This window comes from Lissotriton vulgaris, chromosome 1_1 (assembly GCF_964263255.1).
Source record: "Lissotriton vulgaris chromosome 1_1, aLisVul1.2, whole genome shotgun sequence".
In the NCBI taxonomy this organism is placed as follows: domain Eukaryota; kingdom Metazoa; phylum Chordata; class Amphibia; order Caudata; family Salamandridae; genus Lissotriton; species Lissotriton vulgaris.
The window spans coordinates 243,407,090-243,429,205 of record NC_141685.1 but is presented as its reverse complement, the minus strand read 5'-3'; the positions used below and the strand labels follow the sequence as shown (position 1 = coordinate 243,429,205).

Here is a 22,116-nt window from a genome sequence, read left to right as displayed (position 1 = left end):
GGAATTCAGCGCTGAGACAGGAGCCACAACACACCGCCATCGCGGTTCGAAGGATAGCCACGCCCCCTGCGAGGCCACGCCCACCGGAAATCATATATAAACACTGAAACGAGCGCAACAAACATTGCTTTGATCCCTCTGAGGCGGAAAGCCGGAGGATGGTACTTTTCTCACTATATTTTTAAAACTACTTGTATTTCTGTGTGTATTTTAAAACCTCACCTGCACTAAAAGCGCCTCCTCCACGCGCTAAGCAGACCCCTTGAGGCACTCCTGAGACAGCGGAATTCAGCGCTGAGACAGGAGCCACAACACACCGCCATCGCGGTTCGAAGGATAGCCACGCCCCCTGCGAGGCCACGCCCCCCGGAAATCATATATAAACGCTGAAACGAGCGCAACAAACATTGCTTTGATCCCTCTGAGGCGGAAAGCCGGAGGACGGTACTTTTCTCACTATATTTTTAAAACTACTTGTATTTCTGTGTGTATTTTAAAACCTCACCTGCACTAAAAGCGCCTCCTCCACGCGCTAAGCAGACCCCTTGAGGCACTCCTGAGACAGCGGAATTCAGCGCTGAGACAGGAGCCACAACACACCGCCATCGCGGTTCGAAGGATAGCCACGCCCCCTGCGAGGCCACGCCCCCCGGAAATCATATATAAACGCTGAACGAGCGCAACAAACATTGCTTTGATCCCTCTGAGGCGGAAAGCCGGAGGACGGTACTTTTCTCACTATATTTTTAAAACTACTTGTATTTCTGTGTGTATTTTAAAACCTCACCTGCACTAAAAGCGCCTCCTCCACGCGCTAAGCAGACCCCTTGTGGCACTCCTGAGACAGCGGAATTCAGCGCTGAGACAGGAGCCACAACACACCGCCATCGCGGTTCGAAGGATAGCCACGCCCCCTGCGAGGCCACGCCCCCCGGAAATCATATATAAACGCTGAACGAGCGCAACAAACATTGCTTTGATCCCTCTGAGGCGGAAAGCCGGAGGACGGTACTTTTCTCACTATATTTTTAAAACTACTTGTATTTCTGTGTGTATTTTAAAACCTCACCTGCACTAAAAGCGCCTCCTCCACGCGCTAAGCAGACCCCTTGAGGCACTCCTGAGACAGCGGAATTCAGCGCTGAGACAGGAGCCACAACACACCGCCATCGCGGTTCGAAGGATAGCCACGCCCCCTGCGAGGCCACGCCCCCCGGAAATCATATATAAACGCTGAAACGAGCGCAACAAACATTGCTTTGATCCCTCTGAGGCGGAAAGCCGGAGGACGGTACTTTTCTCACTATATTTTTAAAACTACTTGTATTTCTGTGTGTATTTTAAAACCTCACCTGCACTAAAAGCGCCTCCTCCACGCGCTAAGCAGACCCCTTGAGGCACTCCTGAGACAGCGGAATTCAGCGCTGAGACAGGAGCCACAACACACCGACATCGCGGTTCGAAGGATAGCCACGCCCCCTGCGAGGCCACGCCCCCCGGAAATCATATATAAACGCTGAAACGAGCGCAACAAACATTGCTTTGATCCCTCTGAGGCGGAAAGCCGGAGGACGGTACTTTTCTCACTATATTTTTAAAACTACTTGTATTTCTGTGTGTATTTTAAAACCTCACCTGCACTAAAAGCGCCTCCTCCACGCGCTAAGCAGACCCCTTGAGGCACTCCTGAGACAGCGGAATTCAGCGCTGAGACAGGAGCCACAACACACCGCCATCGCGGTTCGAAGGATAGCCACGCCCCCTGCGAGGCCACGCCCACCGGAAATCATATATAAACACTGAAACGAGCGCAACAAACATTGCTTTGATCCCTCTGAGGCGGAAAGCCGGAGGATGGTACTTTTCTCACTATATTTTTAAAACTACTTGTATTTCTGTGTGTATTTTAAAACCTCACCTGCACTAAAAGCGCCTCCTCCACGCGCTAAGCAGACCCCTTGAGGCACTCCTGAGACAGCGGAATTCAGCGCTGAGACAGGAGCCACAACACACCGCCATCGCGGTTCGAAGGATAGCCACGCCCCCTGCGAGGCCACGCCCCCCGGAAATCATATATAAACGCTGAAACGAGCGCAACAAACATTGCTTTGATCCCTCTGAGGCGGAAAGCCGGAGGACGGTACTTTTCTCACTATATTTTTAAAACTACTTGTATTTCTGTGTGTATTTTAAAACCTCACCTGCACTAAAAGCGCCTCCTCCACGCGCTAAGCAGACCCCTTGAGGCACTCCTGAGACAGCGGAATTCAGCGCTGAGACAGGAGCCACAACACACCGCCATCGCGGTTCGAAGGATAGCCACGCCCCCTGCGAGGCCACGCCCCCCGGAAATCATATATAAACGCTGAACGAGCGCAACAAACATTGCTTTGATCCCTCTGAGGCGGAAAGCCGGAGGACGGTACTTTTCTCACTATATTTTTAAAACTACTTGTATTTCTGTGTGTATTTTAAAACCTCACCTGCACTAAAAGCGCCTCCTCCACGCGCTAAGCAGACCCCTTGTGGCACTCCTGAGACAGCGGAATTCAGCGCTGAGACAGGAGCCACAACACACCGCCATCGCGGTTCGAAGGATAGCCACGCCCCCTGCGAGGCCACGCCCCCCGGAAATCATATATAAACGCTGAACGAGCGCAACAAACATTGCTTTGATCCCTCTGAGGCGGAAAGCCGGAGGACGGTACTTTTCTCACTATATTTTTAAAACTACTTGTATTTCTGTGTGTATTTTAAAACCTCACCTGCACTAAAAGCGCCTCCTCCACGCGCTAAGCAGACCCCTTGAGGCACTCCTGAGACAGCGGAATTCAGCGCTGAGACAGGAGCCACAACACACCGCCATCGCGGTTCGAAGGATAGCCACGCCCCCTGCGAGGCCACGCCCCCCGGAAATCATATATAAACGCTGAAACGAGCGCAACAAACATTGCTTTGATCCCTCTGAGGCGGAAAGCCGGAGGACGGTACTTTTCTCACTATATTTTTAAAACTACTTGTATTTCTGTGTGTATTTTAAAACCTCACCTGCACTAAAAGCGCCTCCTCCACGCGCTAAGCAGACCCCTTGAGGCACTCCTGAGACAGCGGAATTCAGCGCTGAGACAGGAGCCACAACACACCGCCATCGCGGTTCGAAGGATAGCCACGCCCCCTGCGAGGCCACGCCCCCCGGAAATCATATATAAACGCTGAAACGAGCGCAACAAACATTGCTTTGATCCCTCTGAGGCGGAAAGCCGGAGGACGGTACTTTTCTCACTATATTTTTAAAACTACTTGTATTTCTGTGTGTATTTTAAAACCTCACCTGCACTAAAAGCGCCTCCTCCACGCGCTAAGCAGACCCCTTGAGGCACTCCTGAGACAGCGGAATTCAGCGCTGAGACAGGAGCCACAACACACCGCCATCGCGGTTCGAAGGATAGCCACGCCCCCTGCGAGGCCACGCCCCCCGGAAATCATATATAAACGCTGAACGAGCGCAACAAACATTGCTTTGATCCCTCTGAGGCGGAAAGCCGGAGGACGGTACTTTTCTCACTATATTTTTAAAACTACTTGTATTTCTGTGTGTATTTTAAAACCTCACCTGCACTTAAAGCGCCTCCTCCACGCGCTAAGCAGACCCCTTGTGGCACTCCTGAGACAGCGGAATTCAGCGCTGAGACAGGAGCCACAACACACCGCCATCGCGGTTCGAAGGATAGCCACGCCCCCTGCGAGGCCACGCCCCCCGGAAATCATATATAAACGCTGAACGAGCGCAACAAACATTGCTTTGATCCCTCTGAGGCGGAAAGCCGGAGGACGGTACTTTTCTCACTATATTTTTAAAACTACTTGTATTTCTGTGTGTATTTTAAAACCTCACCTGCACTAAAAGCGCCTCCTCCACGCGCTAAGCAGACCCCTTGAGGCACTCCTGAGACAGCGGAATTCAGCGCTGAGACAGGAGCCACAACACACCGCCATCGCGGTTCGAAGGATAGCCACGCCCCCTGCGAGGCCACGCCCCCCGGAAATCATATATAAACGCTGAAACGAGCGCAACAAACATTGCTTTGATCCCTCTGAGGCGGAAAGCCGGAGGACGGTACTTTTCTCACTATATTTTTAAAACTACTCGTATTTCTGTGTGTATTTTAAAACCTCACCTGCACTAAAAGCGCCTCCTCCACGCGCTAAGCAGACCCCTTGAGGCACTCCTGAGACAGCGGAATTCAGCGCTGAGACAGGAGCCACAACACACCGCCATCGCGGTTCGAAGGATAGCCACGCCCCCTGCGAGGCCACGCCCCCTACACTACCATAAATGTGCCGCCCTCACCAGCGCAGCGGACGAGCGCAGCGGGAGCGCCGTTTGCGCGCCGAAGGCGCGCCTAAGGCAAGCCCGTCTGCGCCCGTCCGCGCACGACCGGGCCTAGGGCCAGAACCCCTGCCTGATTCCCTCCTATCAATCATACGGTACTCCCGCAGAGACCTTTTGAGCCTCAGACCTCCTCCACAGTCCTGTGATTATATCCATAATCTCAAGGGACCCTTCATTAGCTGCCCCTCATGCAAACCAACGCAGCTTACGTTACCCACGAGACCCAGCAAACCTGCCACCCTCAACCTTGCCTCTCTGAACTGCCGCTCTCTTCCCAAACACGCGATTCAGATTGCCGACCTCATAGAGGACCATGAAATTGACATATTTTTCCTCACGGAAACGTGGCTCGGCCCTCATTCTCAATCCGACATGGTCTTAGCAACCCCACAGGGCTATTGTATTCAGTCCTTACCCCGTCCTCTAGGTAGAGGAGGAGGGATAGCCATTATCCATCGAGAGCACCTCCACTTCAAAACCTACGATGCCCAGGTTACCGACGCAGAAAGCCTGCATTTTTCCGTCACACTCAACCCAACCACCTCCCTTACAGGACTCCTCATTTATCGCCCTCCCGGCACTCCGGGTCCCTTCATCTGTTCGCTTCTGGACTTAATTACAACCCAAGCCCACTCCTTCTCTAACTACATGATAGTTGGAGACCTAAACATCCACCTTGAAGACCCGGCCAACTCGGCAGCCCTTGATTTAATTCAAGATCTAGCGGCTCTTGACATCCGGTTACTAAACTCCGGAGCCACCCACACCAAGGGCCACCTCTTAGACCCCGTACTTACAAACTCGCCGTTAATATCAGCCAAAGAGGCCTTGCCCCTTCCCTGGACAGACCACTTTATGGTCTCCTTCCAATTACATGGAACCTCCAAGAAAAACCGCACACCCTCCACTTTTAGCAAGGATAGGACCTGGCCCAGACTCTCCACGGACGAATGGACTCAGACCCTGGAAAAAAACATCCCTGCTCAGGCAGAAGACCCTAATACAGCAGACAAAAGATTCAGAGATTGGATTACCGCCTCCCTAGACCTTATACTTCCACTCAGAAATAGGGAAAATAAAAACGGCAGACGTGGCTCAGCTCCATGGTACTCCACAGAGCTAAGAGCACTCCGCAAAAACTGCAAAAAGGCCGAACGTCTTTGGAGAAAGACCTGGCAACATGCCAACAAAGAAGATTACCAGGCTGCGGTCAAAATTTACAAAGAAGCTATTAAATCAGCCAAAGCTTCCTACTATACCACACGTATACAAGAAGCATCCAATTCAGCCCGAGAATCTTTTTTAATCGTCAAAGAGCTGACCAAGGTCCCCATCACCTCCTCCACTAACACACCCAAAGTTGACAGAAGCAATGAGTTAGCCACTTTTTTCAACGAGAAAATTACCCGTATCCTGGCCTCCCTCCCTCCCTCCAGCCTTCCCAGCTTTACGGAAAGCAGTCCTGTCCCCAAAATGTCTGAAAGCATCTGTCGTCCTTCGCTTAAGACTTTCCGACCTGTCACCCCCGCAGAGGTTGAGCGAACCCTTGTAAAAATGAAAAGTGGATCGCCCTTGGACCCAGCCCCTATCAGGTTCCTTAAGACAGTAGCCCCAGTAATAGTTCCTACCATTACGGACCTCATCAACTGTTCGTTTTCCCATGGCATTGTCCCCGACAGCTGGAAGAGTGCGGTGGTCAAAGCACTCATAAAAAAACCCCAGCTGGATCCAGCAGACCTGACCAACTATAGGCCAATATCCCTACTCCCTGGCATTAGTAAAGTCACCGAGAAATTGGTAAATATCCAATTATCTCAGTTCCTTGAAACAAACAAACTGCTCAGACAATCCCAGACCGGATTTCGCCCAGGCCACGGAACGGACACCGCACTGCTTGCGGTGATTGAAGAGGCAAGGGGCTTACTAGATTCAGGAGGATCAGTGGCAGTGATCCTCCTGGATCTAAGTGCAGCCTTCGATACGGTCAATCACCGTGTCCTTCTGAGCAGACTGGCGAAAGCAGGACTTACCGGGACAGCTATCGGATGGATCGAATCCTATCTTACAGGACGCACCTTTCAAGTCTGGGATGACAGTCACCACTCATCCACCCTCCCACTCACTAGCGGCGTCCCCCAGGGCTCTTCCCTAAGCCCCACGCTTTTTAATGTCTATATGGCCCCCCTCGAGGACGTGGTAACACCATTTAACATCAAAATGGTGAGTTACGCCGATGACACCCAATTAGTCGTCTCCCTGTCCCAGCTGACTGACCATCCGGAAAACCTGACTAACTGCCTCATAAACATCCACAACTGGATGAACGAATCATCTTTGAAATTGAATGGGACAAAGACAGAGGTAATGTTACTCGGTAAGCAATGGACAACTATCCCCCCCACGATATGGCCCGATGTGTTCGGTGAAATCCCCCCCCCCAAATCTGAAATCAAAACACTCGGGGTGTGGCTAGAGCCACAACTCACGATGAAGACCCAGGCCACCAAAACCTCGGGCACTTGCTTTGGGCTCATGCGTAAGACTCGTAAAATCCTGCCCCTACTTCCTCCTAAGTCCAGAAAGCTCCTTATCCAGGGCCTAGTGCTGTCCCGCTTAGACTACAGCAATCTAGTCTATCTGGGAGCCCCCGAGGCTACCTTCGCGAAACTCCAGCGGACACAGAACGCGGCAGCACGTATGATCACCAACACCCCCTCCAGAACATCTGCCAAGCCAGCCCTTAAAACCCTGCACTGGCTCCCTGTTCGCCAAAGGGTGCACTTTAAAGCAATGTGTATCACACACAAGCTCTACAACGGTTCCGGCCCAGCGATTCTCAGCAACATGATTACACCCTATACAGCAACCAGAGTGCTACGATCGCAAAATGAGAATCGAGTCCACATTCCCAGATTCAAAAAAGTCCGCACGGGAGGCCGTCAATTCTCCGTTCAGGCGGCCAAAGGCTGGAACGCACTCCCTCTGGCCCTCAGATTGGAATCCAATTTCCTTGCGTTCCGCAAAAAACTTAAGACCCATTTGTTTCCCAAGTAACACCCTCGACTACTTCCCGTCTCAATAGGTTCAAGCTACATAGCGCGGGGATACCCTTGGGTCACCAGGCGCTGTAGAAATCGCTAAAATAAAAAATAAAATAAATAAAAAACCCTCGTTGCAGTTGCAAGAAGGCTGGTCTGAAGAATCAGGCCAGTTGCAAGCACAAAGTGGCTTTTTTTGATGTATTAAATCGAAGGTACTTGAAAGGGGTGTTTGGGTGTTCCTTCCAAATACCGAATTGTAGTGGTATGTAGAAATGTTTTTCCATCGTAATTTGGCCAAAAAACAATCATACTTCACCACCATCTCGGTGATTGTGGTAACCAATCATCAAATGATAATGTGTCACGTAAAAACCTCTTCCCCTTTAATAATGTTTCAAAACAATCATTGTATGTAGAGGCATTGGTCTTATGTACCACGGCCTATTCAAATAAAATAGCAATGAAAAAATTAATCTGTTTTTTAAATGATCCAGTTTTACTTTAATAAATAATATTAAGGACTACTTCTCCTGTTCCACAGTTTCAAGCCTGTACTTTCCGGCACAACTTAGCATGATCCTCTCACTCTTTCATGATGTACTGATATTATGTCATTCTGCTTTTACTGAAAAGCTGGGGATATAGCTCAGTGGTAGAGCATTTGACTGCAGATCAAGAGGTCCCTGGTTCAAATCCGGGTGTCCCCTCAGACTATTTTGATTCTGTTGTTTGTAGTTGGGACTTTTCATCAATTCCTTTTGGATCATCTTTGACAGAGTCAGTGTTCCCTTGGATATTGCACTTTAATAGCATTATCGAGTTTGCTTCTCAAAACCTGTGAGTAAATGGAGTTTTAACACTCGGCTTGGTGTTCCCTTTGGGAACTTTCTGAAAGATCATTGATCTATTTTGGAATTTGGCTCTTCCTTTTACAGCACAAGAGAAAGGGAATGGACTATGAAATAAATTGACAAATTTGTTATACTGTTTGGTGCTTTCTTGAATCGCACTAAAGAAATGGCTTAGAATACTGTGCAGCGATGCAGTCAGTCTATTTCTCATTTCACCTGTGTCCTCAGTCTTATATATATTCCACCTTTTCCCTGTGCATTAAAAGTATGTGCTTGTTTGAAGCACTTCATTTTTGTGCAACGTAGGAACTATTTAATTTCTCCTTAAATGCTCTGCCTACGTGCAAGATGTACGAACCATTGTTGCAGTTGCAAGAAGGCTGGCCTGAAGAATCAGGCCATTTGCAAGCACAAAGTGGCTTTTTCTGATGTTTTAAATCGAAGGTCCGTGAAAGGGGTGTTTGGGTGTACCTTCCAAATACCGCATTGTAGTGGTATGTAGAAATGTTTTTCCACTGTAATGTGGCCCAAAACAATCATACTTCATCACCATCTGAGTGATTGTGGTAACCAAACATGAAACAATAAGGTATCCCGTAAAAACCTCTTCCCCTTTGAGAATGTTTCAAAACAAACATTTTAAGTGCAGGCATTGGTCCTATGTACCACTGCCTATTCAAATAAAATACCAATCAAACAAATACATATATTTTTTTAATGATCCATTTTTCCTTTAATAAATAATATTAAGAACTACTTCTACAGTTCCACAGTTTCAAGGTTGTACTTTCCGGCACAACTTAGCATGATCCTCTCACTCTTTCATGATGTACTGATATATTGTCATTCTGATGTTGGCTGACAGCTGGGTATATAGCTCAGTGGTAGAGCATTTGACTGCAGATCATAGAGGTCCCTGGTTCAAATCCGGGTGTTCCCTCATACTATTTTGAATCTGCTGTTTGTAGTTGGGAATTTTCATGAATCCCATTTGGATCATCTTTGACAGAGTCAGTGTTCCCTTGGATGTTACACTTTAATAACATTACAGTGTTGCTGATTAAAACTTGTGAGTAACTGCATTTTTTACACTGGGCTTGGTATTCCCTATGGGAAATTTCTGAAACATCATTGATCTATTTTGGAATTCGGCTCTACCTTTCACAGCTCTAAACAAAGGGAATGGACTATGAAACCAATTGACAAATTTGTTATACTGTTTGGTGCTCTCTTGAATCGCACTAAAGAAATGGCTTAGAATACTGGGCAGCTATGCAATCAATCTATTTCTCGTTACACCTGTGTCCTCAGTCTTACATATATTCCATCTCTTCTCTGTCCATACAAAGTATGTGTTTGTTTGAAGCACTTCATTTTTGTGCAACTTAGGAACTATTTAATTTCTCCTTGAAAGCTCTGCCTACGTGCAAGATGTACAAACCCTCGTTGCAGTTGCAAGAAGGCTGGTCTGAAGAATCAGGCCAGTTGCAAGCACAAAGTGGCTTTTTTTGATGTATTAAATTGAAGGTACTTGAAAGGGGTGTTTGGGTGTTCCTTCCAAATACCGAATTGTAGTGGTATGTAGAAATGTTTTTCCATCGTAATTTGGCCAAAAAACAATCATACTTCACCACCATCTCAGTGATTGTGGTAACCAATAATCAAATGATAATGTGTCACGTAAAAACCTCTTCCCCTTTAAGAATGTTTCAAAACAATCATTGTATGTAGAGCCATTGGTCTTATGTACCACGGCCTATTCAAATAAAATAGCAATGAAAACATTTATCTGTTTTTTAAATGATCCAGTTTTACTTGAATAAATAATATTAAGGACTACTTCTCCTGTTCCACAGTTTCAAGCCTGTACTTTCCGGCACAACTTAGCATGATCCTCTCACTCTTTCATGATGTACTGATATTATGTCATTCTAATTGTTCTGAAAAGCTTGGGATATAGCTCAGTGGTAGAGCATTTGACTGCAGATCAAGAGGTCCCTGGTTCAAATCCGGGTGTCCCCTCAGACTATTTTGATTCTGTTGTTTGTAGTTGGGACTTTTCATCAATTCCTTTTGGATCATCTTTGACAGAGTCAGTGTTCCCTTGGTTATTGCACTTTAATAGCATTACATAGTTTGCTGCTCAAAACCTGTGAGTAAATGGAGTTTTAGCACTCGGCTTGGTATTCCCTTTGGGAAATTTCTGAAAGATCATTGATCTATTTTGGAATTTGGCTCTTCCTTATACAGCACTAAAGAAAGGGAATGGACTATGAAACAAATTGACAAATTTGTTATACTGTTTGGTGCTCTCTTGAATCGCACTAAAGAAATGGCTTAGAATACTGTGCAGCGATGCAGTCAGTCTATTTCTCATTTCACCTGTGTCCTCAGTCTTACATATATTCCACCTTTTCCCTGTGCATTAGAAGTATGTGCTTGTTTGAAGCACTTCATTTTTGTGCAACGTAAAAACTATTTAATTTCTCCTTAAATGCTCTGCCTACGTGCAAGATGTACGAACCATTGTTGCAGTTGCAAGAAGGCTGGCCTGAAGAATCAGGCCATTTGCAAGCACAAAGTGGCTTTTTCTGAGGTTTTAAATCGAAGGTCCGTGAAAGGGGTGTTTGGGTGTACCTTCCAAATACCGAATTGTAGTGGTATGTAGAAATGTTTTTCCACTGTAATGTGGCCCAAAACAATCATACTTCATCACCATCTGAGTGATTGTGGTAACCAAACATGAAACAATAAGGTATCCCGTAAAAACCTCTTCCCCTTTGAGAATGTTTCAAAACAAACATTTTAAGTGCAGGCATTGGTCCTATGTATCACTGCCTATTCAAATAAAATACCAATCAAACAAATACATATATTTTTTTAATGATCCATTTTTCCTTTAATAAATAATATTAAGAACTACTTCTACAGTTCCATAGTTTCAAGGTTGTACTTTCCGGCACAACTTAGCATGATCCTCTCACTCTTTCATGATGTACTGATATATTGTCATTCTGATGTTGGCTGACAGCTGGGTATATAGCTCAGTGGTAGAGCATTTGACTGCAGATCATCGAGGTCCCTGGTTCAAATCCGGGTGTTCCCTCATACTATTTTGAATCTGCTGTTTGTAGTTGGGAATTTTCATGAATCCCATTTGGATCATCTTTGACAGAGTCAGTGTTCCCTTGGATGTTACACTTTAATACCATTACAGTGTTGCTGATTAAAACTTGTGAGTAACTGCATTTTTTACACTGGGCTTGGTATTCCCTATGGGAAATTTCTGAAACATCATTGATCTATTTTGGAATTCGCTCTACCTTTCACAGCTCTAAACAAAGGGAATGGACTATGAAACCAATTGACAAATTTGTTATACTGTTTGGTGCTCTCTTGAATCGCACTAAAGAAATGGCTTAGAATACTGGGCAGCTATGCAATCAATCTATTTCTCATTACACCTGTGTCCTAAGTCTTACATATATTCCATCTCTTCTCTGTCCATACAAAGTATGTGTTTGTTTGAAGCACTTCATTTTTGTGCAACTTAGGAACTATTTAATTTCTCCTTGAAAGCTCTGCCTACGTGCAAGATGTACAAACCCTCGTTGCAGTTGCAAGAAGGCTGGTCTGAAGAATCAGGCCAGTTGCAAGCACAAAGTGGCTTTTTTTGATGTATTAAATCGAAGGTACTTGAAAGGGGTGTTTGGGTGTTCCTTCCAAATACCGAATTGTAGTGGTATGTAGAAATGTTTTTCTATCGTAATTTGGCCAAAAAACAATCATACTTCACCACCATCTCGGTGATTGTGGTAACCAATCATCAAATGATAATGTGTCACGTAAAAACCTCTTCCCCTTTAAGAATGTTTCAAAACAATCATTGTATGTAGAGGCATTGGTCTTACGTACCACTGCCTATTCAAATAAAATAGCAATGAAACAAATTAATCCGTTTTTTAAATGATACAGCTTTCCTTTAATAAATAATATTAACTACTACTTCTCCTGTTCCACAGTTTCAAACCTGTACTTTCCGGCACAACTTAGCATGATCCTCTCACTCTTTCATGATGTACTGATATTATGTCATTCTGATTTTACTGAAAAGCTGGGGATGTAGCTCAGTGGTAGAGTATTTGACTGCAGATCAAGAGGTCCCTTGTTCAAATCCGGGTGTCCCCTCAGACTATTTTGATTCTGTTGTTTGTAGTTGGGACTTTTCATCAATTCCTTTTGGATCATCTTTGACAGAGTCAGTGTTCCCTTGGTTATTGCACTTTAATAGCATTACATAGTATGGCTGAGATACCCGCCACCCCTTCTCGACACAATCCCCAAGGATGGGAAACCGGAAACAGTTCTGAACTTTTGGAAGACGGGAGGGAGTGACCCTCCCGGCCGTATTTATTAAAATATGAAACAAAATCAAAAACATTAAAATAACAGTTTCATATTAATGTACAATTTCATTTCCACATTACGATGTTTGGCTAACCTTAACATATTTCTAATACAAAGGTTCTCCTAGCCGAACTAACATCCTACAAAACATTTAACTTGAAATTGTACATCCTAACTTTTAAGGGCCAACGGCAAGGTCGTAACCGGTGTCAGATCCCTAAACCAGAAATACCCCCCCACTTGTGAGGGGCGACCGCACAGAGGCGTACCTCAAGTGCATCTACCAATTTCCCTTGACTTGACGGGGGCCCCAATGAACTCGACGCCATTTAAAGGTCGTCCGAGGACTCGTGTGAGGTGTCTAGAAGGTAGCGTAAACCCCCTCCCCACCCCACACAACTTACCACATCTGCCGTCGCAGGTGTCCTGGCCCCGGGAAATTCCCCAGGAGGGGCCCGTAGCCCCTCCTATCCAGGAAGGGGCCTTGACCGCCTTTCCTTTCCTTTCGGCGGCCCATCCTTAGAAGGGACCGCCTCCCCGTTGAGGGGCCAATGGCCACCTCCCCCGAGCGCTCCCATCCGTAATGGGTGACGCCCCCCCATAGGGATCTTCCAATTACAGCTCACCGATCATGACCTTACCGCCCAACCAAAATAAATACGACAATTTAACTAAAATTACTAATTTAAAAAACAACCATAACCATTTCACGTATGATTACTGATCAACACTAGTGCAGAATCACTTTATTCGAGAAAAAAAAACATACTGTAAATGACCATTCTTTATTGCATACTCAAAATAACACAACAATCATCACAACCTGTAAGAAATAGAGTTACCACATCAAAACTTTATTTAAAAACAACTGGCTGTCCTCAGGGGCTGGTGGGTGGGTCAAAATTGGCTCTTCGTTCCGTCTCGAGCTCACGTGCAGCGGGGAGGTGCAGCTTCAGAGCACAGGAACAAGAGGATGCTTTCTTGGCGTGTTGCTCCTTTTATCCGTCTTCGGGCGGGCGTAAACCCGCCTCCGCCTGCCTCCCTGGGCGTGGCCGGCCGCGTCAGTGTCTAGGACAACCCACTCCAGGGCGGGAAAAGGCGCGCCCCGGCTACGCCGCTTCGGGCATACCAGCCGAGACTCGCCTCCCGCCCAAGATGGCCTCCCGGGGGGATCGGGGTACTCCACCATACGTTCGGGGGGACCGAATGGTCGCCCCTTTCCATATGGCTGAGATACCCGCCACCCCCTCTTGACACAATCCCCAAGGATGGGAAACCGGAAACAGTTCTGAACTTTTGGAAGGCGGGAGGGAGTGACCCTCCCGGCCGTATTTATTAAAATATGAAACAAAATCAAAAAAATTAAAATAACAGTTTCATATTAATGTACAATTTCATTTCCACATTACGATGTTTGGCTAACCTTAACATATTTCTAATACAAAGGTTCTCCTAGCCGAACTAACATCCTACAAAACATTTAACTTGAAATTGTACATCCTAACTTTTAAGGGCCAACGGCAAGGTCGTAACCGGTGTCAGATCCCTAAACCAGAAATACCCCCCCCCACTTGTGAGGGGCGACCGCACAGAGGCGTACCTCAAGTGCATCTACCAATTTCCCTTGACTTGACGGGGGCCCCAATGAACTCGACGCCATTTAAAGGTCGTCCGAGGACTCGTGTGAGGTGTCTAGAAGGTAGCGTAAACCCCCTCCCCACCCCACACAACTTACCACATCTGCCGTCACAGGTGTCCTGGCCCCGGGAAATTCCCCAGGAGGGGCCCGTAGCCCCTCCTATCCAGGAAGGGGCCTTGACCGCCTTTCCTTTCCTTTCGGCGGCCCATCCTTAGAAGGGACCGCCTCCCCGTTGAGGGGCCAATGGCCACCTCCCCCGAGCGCTCCCATCCGTAATGGGTGACGCCCCCCCATAGGGATCTTCCAATTACTGCTCACCGATCATGACCTTACCGCCACAGGCCGGATAGTTGACCGGCTATCCGGACCCCCCCAAACAACTCCTGCCTAAAGGTCATGTTTTAAACTCTTTAGCCAAGCTATGAGGTCTCCTATGAGTAACTCATTCCCCACCCGGGACAAATGGACCCCATCACCCAGGTACATACTGTCCCCCTTAATACAACCATGTGAAATAGAATGCAGTGTACTTGAACGAAACAATCTACCCAATTTATTATTTACTTTCTTCACTGAGTGATTCAGAGCAGAAACCGAATTCGCCCCCGCCACACTTTCCGTGGAATCATATGGGACCATGCAATTGTGCACCCTGGAACTCTTCTCGCCAACCAACTTACAGTGTAGAGCATTGCCTCGAGAAGGAGTCGTCTACCAGTGGCCACCAAATCGTTGCCCCCAAGATGGACTATGATTATAGACGGCGGTGACCTTGTCCGCCCTAACAAACCCTCGAAAAAGGATTGAAACTGGTCAATACAGAGCCCGCCCCTTCCGTAGAAGGTCACCCTGTACCCGTATTCCCCAGCCATGTGAATCATGTCACCTGCTTTGAATACGTCCGCGGCACGCCTCACGTATGAGTGGCCAATGACCCACACCACTTTTCCCGCAGCCGGTGATGTCTGACCGCTGGTTCCCAGGTGTCGGGTCGACTGCACAGTCCGCCCCGCCTCGTGAGCTTGCGAAACTGTAAACCAAACAAAAACAAGAAGCGTGAGTACATCATTACAGCTTCACAACATGTGCAACCGCACATACTTTTTGTAACAATTCGAGGACCAACGCCCCAGACGTTTCACTTTTTCCACACTCAGACCCCTGGCTGTAGCCTCAGTAGCAGCCCCTATCCGAAAGGAATGGGTCCCGAACTCGCCGGGGTTCAAGCCCGCGGCCGAAATTGACATCGCAAGCACCCGCTGGAACTGAAACCTCGTCAGTGGGGTGGGGTCAGCGTGTCTCAACAAGGTTCCCCCCCATGATGCCACCCTCTGCGCCAAATATTCCTCTACGCAAACAACAGGGCACATGGGAGACCCGGGGATCCTATGTATGATTATGCAGTCCCCAATCGCACCCTGATCGGTCTTGGACCTGACAAACGAGACAGTCATCGTCTCCCCCTTAACCTGAATGTGCTCTCGGCACAGTCCCCCCACCGTATCCTGCTTGTTCCTCGCCACCAGTTCGCTTACCCGCATAGCCCCATGGAATGCTAGCGCAAAAGCGGCTCGGAATAACACTGTTTCATACCGGGATGAACATGTCGCAGGGAGTACAGAAAACAACAGGGCCAACCTATCCAGGCCTATCGGGTGTCTCTGATCTACTCTGCGACCCTCCAGACGTTGCCACCCACGTAGCGCTTTCTGCACCACGAAAGACGCTGTCGGGTCCCGGATCCTATGAGCCCTTGCCATAAAGGAAATGGCGGCCCGATGCCTCTGGGCCGTAGCTACTGATTTGCCTGCCCGATGTAGAGACAGCAAAAATGTTACGACAAGCTCTTCCTGGCCCCAAAGCTCCCCCCTAGCAGAACCCAAAAAGGACCAATAGGAACGAAACGCCCCTTCATATGCCTTCCTTGTCCTGGGTGCTAAACTCTCTCCCACAAGGTTTTGTAGTTCGGGGCACCGAGAGACCAGAGAGCTTCGGGAAAGGGTGCCGCCACCCGGTCCGCTGTGGGCAGAAAACCCCAGAAGGCCTGCATACGGAAACGAGAAAGTGCATCAGCCGCTTGATTCAACACCCCCGGGACATGTTGCGCCCTAAAGAGCACATTCAACTGCATACACAATAACACAATTTCCTTGAGCAGTCTCAGAATCCATTTGCAACGTGCTGCCTGACTATTGATACACTCAACAACGGTCATGTTATCAGACCAGAACACCACAGAGTGATCCCGGAACCCCTCAGGCCATGTTTTCAGGGCCACCAAAATGGGGAAGAGTTCGAGAAAAGCAATGTTACTCGTCAGCCCGCACTCGTGCCACCATGACGGCCATTTTTGAGCCGACCATTGCGTACCGAATATGGCGCCAAAACCTATACTCCCCGCCGAGTCTGTCCACAGCCCCAGCTCCTCGGAGGACACCGCCGGTTTGTTCCAGACAATTCGACCATTGAAATCCGCCAAGAATGCCAGCCAAATGCGCATGTCCTGGCGAATCTCTGCCGAGAGCCTCGTGCGGTGGTGTCCCTCCTTCAGGCCGACCATGGCTTGTGCAATCGAGCGGGAAAAGGGGCGGGCCATTGGCATTACTCTGAGGGCAAAATTCAACTGGCCCACTGTTTGTTGCAATTGATGCAGGTTTACCTTAGACACTCGAATACATGTTTCAAGGGATGCCCTGAATTTTAACACTTTTTCTTTGGGTAACCGAAAACAACCTTCCTCCGAGTCGAGCTCGATCCCCAGAAACTCGAGTGAAGTCGAGGGACCAACAGTCTTACCTGGTGCCAATGGCACACCAAAATGCTTCATTAAGGCACAAAATTTGTTTAAAGCCTGTCCACATTCCGGGTCCCCGGCTGCCCCCAGGAACAGAAAGTCATCGAGATAATGCATAACATGCTGAAAACCTGTCCTTCTTGTGAATACCCATTGTAGAAAACAACTGAACTTTTCAAAGTAAGCACAAGATATAGAGCATCCCATTGGCATACATTTATCCATATAATAGCGGCCCTGAAACATGAAACCAAGAAGACGCTGATCGTCTGGGTGTACCGGGAGCAACCGGAACGCTGACTCGATGTCTGATTTTGCCATCTGCGCCCCGGGCCCCAGGCGATTCAACATGGCGACGGCCTCATCGAAAGATGCGTACCGCACCGAACACACTTCCGGGTCTATCGCATCATTCACTGAAAGACCTCGTGGGGCTGACAAGTTATGTATTAGCCTAAACTCACCCGGGTCCTTCTTGGGGACCACCCCTAATGGGGAACAAACAAAGTTAGGAACTGGTGGAAAATCGAATGGACCGGCAACCCGCCCTCGAGTCACCTCCTTCCCAATTTTTACCCGTACCACTGCCGTATGCTGCAGGACCGACAGTTGGTTCTTACAACTTGCTTCACCCCGAAAATCCCCCACTGGAATGCGGAAACCATATGAAAACCCGTTTCGCAACACCCCAGCGGAGACATGGTCCGGGTATTCGTTGAGCCAAGGAATCATTGCCATGGTATCAATCGGGGTAGGTAAAGGCGCCCCTCGGACTATTTCAGACCTGTTTGGCGCTTCCCCTACCACCGTTATCACCCGTTTTGGCTCTGCACATGGTCTCAGGATGGGAGGATTGTCCACACCCCCCACATTCATGTCTAAACTTGCATGACCCTTGGGGCCTTGTACATTTTCCCCTGTTAAAATTCCAACAAATCCCCCTTTTACCTGCATTGCCACTCGACTTCGAGTGGTGCTCGTTACCTGCATCCGTCCGAAAGGGTGTCCCCGAGGATTGGCGGGAAGACTCACCCCCGTTACTCCCCGACAATGGTACTTTTAACATGCCTGAATTCTCCATTTTCTGCCAAGAAATGGAGTCATAACAATCCCATGTTAGAGCTGGGTCGTGCTCCTTAGCCTTCCTAAAAAGATTGTCATAACAAAACCACTGATTGCCCTCGTATGCTAGAGAATACTCCATGATACGTGTCTGGTAAATAGGCAACTCCGTCAACAATTCAGGCCTTCGCTCACCCATAATGGAGGTAAAAATGCCAAACGCTCTGCCCCAAGTACCTATGTTTTCGTCGACCTTAAAGGCCGCCATTTTTGCGCGCCAAACACTCGGATGCATAAGCTCTTTTTGGCCCTTCACATGCTCCATCTCGTAATGGTCAGTAAGCAAAGAAAACATATTCACATACTTATCGGCCCAAATCTTTTCCTTAATTTCGAGTGGAACATGCTGGGCCACTTTCTCCCTTCGTGAGGGTACAGACCCCTCCCCCGCAATCGGCAGTAGCCGCTTACCTGCACTAGGTGCTGTACTTGCCGCCGAACTCGCGCCTGCTGCAATCTCAGCCACCGGAACCTGTGGGGGAACAGAAGATGGTGCCTTCGCAGCCTCTCTAGATTCCCGCAGTTGCCTCATTACTGCCCTGGCGTCGTCAGCCGTGGTGCCCTCACTATCTTTTCCCAACCACGCTGCCAGTTGTGCCGCCAACTCAGGAGGCATATCCTCTCTGTTCACGGGGGTGACTACCACGGGGATTGGATGCCCCTCCTTCGGAACCGGGGTAGGCTCCTCTATCGGTGTATCGGGAACCGGGGCCTCCCCCCAGGTGCCCCCTCCTGGACCTCTTGCCTCTCCCGCTAGGGACTACTCCCGGCAATGCTGGTCCGACGATCCGCTTCGGTCCTCCCTCCCCATTCTTTACCGCCATCTGCTTCTTCAAATTGGCTACTTCCTTTATGAGCATGCGGAGCATCTGATCGGTCCCGACCCGCTTTCCGACCTTCTTGCCCGGCATTCTTGAACGAAGATATCTGTAAAACAAAGACAAAAATTACAACGCTCAAAATTGGCTCTTCGTTCCGTCTCGAGCTCACGTGCAGCGGGGAGGTGCAGCTTCAGAGCACAGGAACAAGAGGATGCTTTCTTGGCGTGTTGCTGCTTTTATCCGTCTTCGGGCGGGCGTACACCCGCCTCCGCCTGCCTCCCTGGGCGTGGCCGGCCGCGTCAGTGTCTAGGACAACCCACTCCAGGGCTGGAAAAGGCGCGCCCCGGCTACGCCGCTTCGGGCATACCAGCCGAGACTCGCCTCCCGCCCAAGATGGCCTCCCGGGGGGATCGGGGTACTCCACCATACGTTCGGGGGGACCGAATGGTCGCCCCTTTCCATTTGCTGCTCCAAACCTGTGAGTAAATGGAGTTTTAACACTCGGCTTGGTATTCCCTTTGGGAAATTTCTGAAAGATCATTGATCTATTTTGGAATTTGGCTCTTCCTTATACAGCACTAAAGAAAGGGAATGGACTATGAAACAATTTGACAAATTTGTTATACTGTTTGGTGCTCTCTTGAATCGCACTATAAAGAAATGGCTTAGAATACTGTGCAGCGATGCAGTCAGTCTATTTCTAATTTCACCTGTGTCCTCAGTCTTACATATATTCCACCTTTTCCCTGTGCATTAAAAGTATGTGCTTGTTTGAAGCACTTCATTTTTGTGCAACGTAGGAACTATTTAATTTCTCCTTGAAAGCTCTGCCTACGTGCAAGATGTTCAAACTCTCGTTGCAGTTGCAAGAAGGCTGGTCTGAAGAATCAGGCCAGTTGCAAGCACAAAGTGGCTTTTTTTGATGTATTAAATCGAAGGTACTTGAAAGGGGTGTTTGGGTGTTCCTTCCAAATACCGAATTGTAGTGGTATGTAGAAATGTTTTTCCTCCGTAATTTGGCCAAAAAACAATCATACTTCACCACAATCTCGGTGATTGTGGTAACCAATCATCAAATGATAATGTGTCACGTAAAAACCTCTTCCCCTTTAAGAATGTTTCAAAACAATCATTGTATGTAGAGGCATTGGTCTTATGTACCACTGCCTATTCAAATAAAATAGCAATGAAACAAATTAATCTGTTTTTTAAATGATCCAGTTTTACTTTAATAAATAAAATTAAGGACTACTTCTCCTGTTCCACAGTTTCAAGCCTGTACTTTCCGGCACAACTTAGCATGATCCTCTCACTCTTTCATGATGTACTGATATTATGTCATTCTGATTTTACTGAAAAGCTGGGGATATAGCTCAGTGGTAGAGCATTTGACTGCAGATCAAGAGGTCCCTGGTTCAAATCCGGGTGTCCCCTCAGACTATTTTGATACTGTTGTTTGTAGTTGGGACTTTTCATCAATTCCTTTTGGATCATCTTTGACAGAGTCAGTGTTCCCTTGGATATTGCACTTTAATATCATTACAGAGTTTGCTGCTCAAAACCTGTGAGTAAATGCAGTTTTAACACTCGGCTTGGTGTTCCATTTGGGAACTTTCTGAAAGATCATTGATCTATTTTGGAATTTGGCTCTTCCTTTTACAGCACTAAAGAAAGGGAATGGACTATGAAATAAATTGACAAATTTGTTATACTGTTTGGTGCTTTCTTGATTCGCACTAAAGAAATGGCTTAGAATACTGTGCAGCGATGCAGTCAGTCTATTCCTCATTTCACCTGTGTCCTCAGTCTTACATATATTCCACCTTTTCCCTGTGCATCCAAAGTATGTGCTTGTTTGAAGCACTTCATTTTTGTGCAACGTAGGAACTATTTAATTTCTCCTTAAATGCTCTGCCTACGTGCAAGATGTACGAACCATTGTTGCAGTTGCAAGAAGGCTGGCCTGAAGAATCAGGCCATTTGCAAGCACAAAGTGGCTTTTTCTGATGTTTTAAATCGAAGGTCCGTGAAAGGGGTGTTTGGGTGTACCTTCCAAATACCGAATTGTAGTGGTATGTAGAAATGTTTTTCCACCGTAATGTGGCCCAAAACAATCATACTTCATCACCATCTGAGTGATTGTGGTAACCAAACATGAAACAATAAGGTATCCCGTAAAAACCTCTTCCCCTTTGAGAATGTTTCAAAACAAACATTTTAAGTGCAGGCATTGGTCTATTTTGTACCACTGCCTATTCAAATAAAATACCAATCAAACAAATACATATATTTTTTTTAATGATCCATTTTTCCTTTAATAAATAATATTAAGAACTACTTCTACAGTTCCACAGTTTCAAGGTTGTACTTTCCGGCACAACTTAGCATGATCCTCTCACTCTTTCATGATGTACTGATATATTGTCATTCTGATCTTGGCTGACAGCTGGGGATATAGCTCAGTGGTAGAGCATTTGACTGCAGATCAAGAGGTCCCTGGTTCAAATCCGGGTGTCCCCTCATACTACTTTGAATCTGCGGTTTGGAGTTGGGAATTTTCATGAATCCCATTTGGATCATCTATGACAGAGTCAGTGTTCCCTTGGATGTTACACTTTAATAACATTACCGTGTTGCTGATTAAAACTTGTGAGTAACTGCATTTTTTACACTGGGCTTGGTATTCCCTATGGGAAATTTCTGAAACATCATTGATCTATTTTGGAATTCGGCTCTACCTTTCACAGCTCTAAACAAAGGGAATGGACTATGAAACCAATTGACAAATTTGTAATACTGTTTGGTGCTCTCTTGAATCGCACTAAAGAAATGGCTTAGAATACTGGGCAGCTATGCAATCAATCTATTTCTCATTACACCTGTGTCCTCAGTCTTACATATATTCCATCTCTTCTCTGTCCATACAAAGTATGTGTTTGTTTGAAGCACTTCATTTTTGTGCAACTTAGGAACTATTTAATTTCTCCTTGAAAGCTCTGCCTACGTGCAAGATGTACAAACCCTCGTTGCAGTTGCAAGAAGGCTGGT

At 47.3% G+C, this 22,116-nt stretch overlaps 7 non-coding genes across 7 annotated transcripts; all 7 read left to right on the top strand.

Moving 5' to 3' along the window:
• Positions 1 to 8,069: 8,069 nt before the first annotated feature.
• On the top strand, positions 8,070 to 8,141 carry TRNAC-GCA (transfer RNA cysteine (anticodon GCA)). Its single transcript has one exon. It is a non-coding gene; the product is annotated as a tRNA-Cys (tRNA).
• Positions 8,142 to 9,152: 1,011 nt separating this feature from the next.
• TRNAC-GCA (transfer RNA cysteine (anticodon GCA)) lies at positions 9,153 to 9,225 on the top strand. Its single transcript has one exon. It is a non-coding gene; the product is annotated as a tRNA-Cys (tRNA).
• Positions 9,226 to 10,235: 1,010 nt separating this feature from the next.
• Positions 10,236 to 10,307, top strand: TRNAC-GCA (transfer RNA cysteine (anticodon GCA)). Its single transcript has one exon. It is a non-coding gene; the product is annotated as a tRNA-Cys (tRNA).
• Positions 10,308 to 11,318: 1,011 nt separating this feature from the next.
• TRNAC-GCA (transfer RNA cysteine (anticodon GCA)) lies at positions 11,319 to 11,391 on the top strand. Its single transcript has one exon. It is a non-coding gene; the product is annotated as a tRNA-Cys (tRNA).
• A 1,010-nt stretch (positions 11,392 to 12,401) lies between these two features.
• On the top strand, positions 12,402 to 12,473 carry TRNAC-GCA (transfer RNA cysteine (anticodon GCA)). Its single transcript has one exon. It is a non-coding gene; the product is annotated as a tRNA-Cys (tRNA).
• Positions 12,474 to 20,430: 7,957 nt separating this feature from the next.
• Positions 20,431 to 20,502, top strand: TRNAC-GCA (transfer RNA cysteine (anticodon GCA)). Its single transcript has one exon. It is a non-coding gene; the product is annotated as a tRNA-Cys (tRNA).
• A 1,014-nt stretch (positions 20,503 to 21,516) lies between these two features.
• On the top strand, positions 21,517 to 21,588 carry TRNAC-GCA (transfer RNA cysteine (anticodon GCA)). Its single transcript has one exon. It is a non-coding gene; the product is annotated as a tRNA-Cys (tRNA).
• Positions 21,589 to 22,116: the final 528 nt, after the last annotated feature.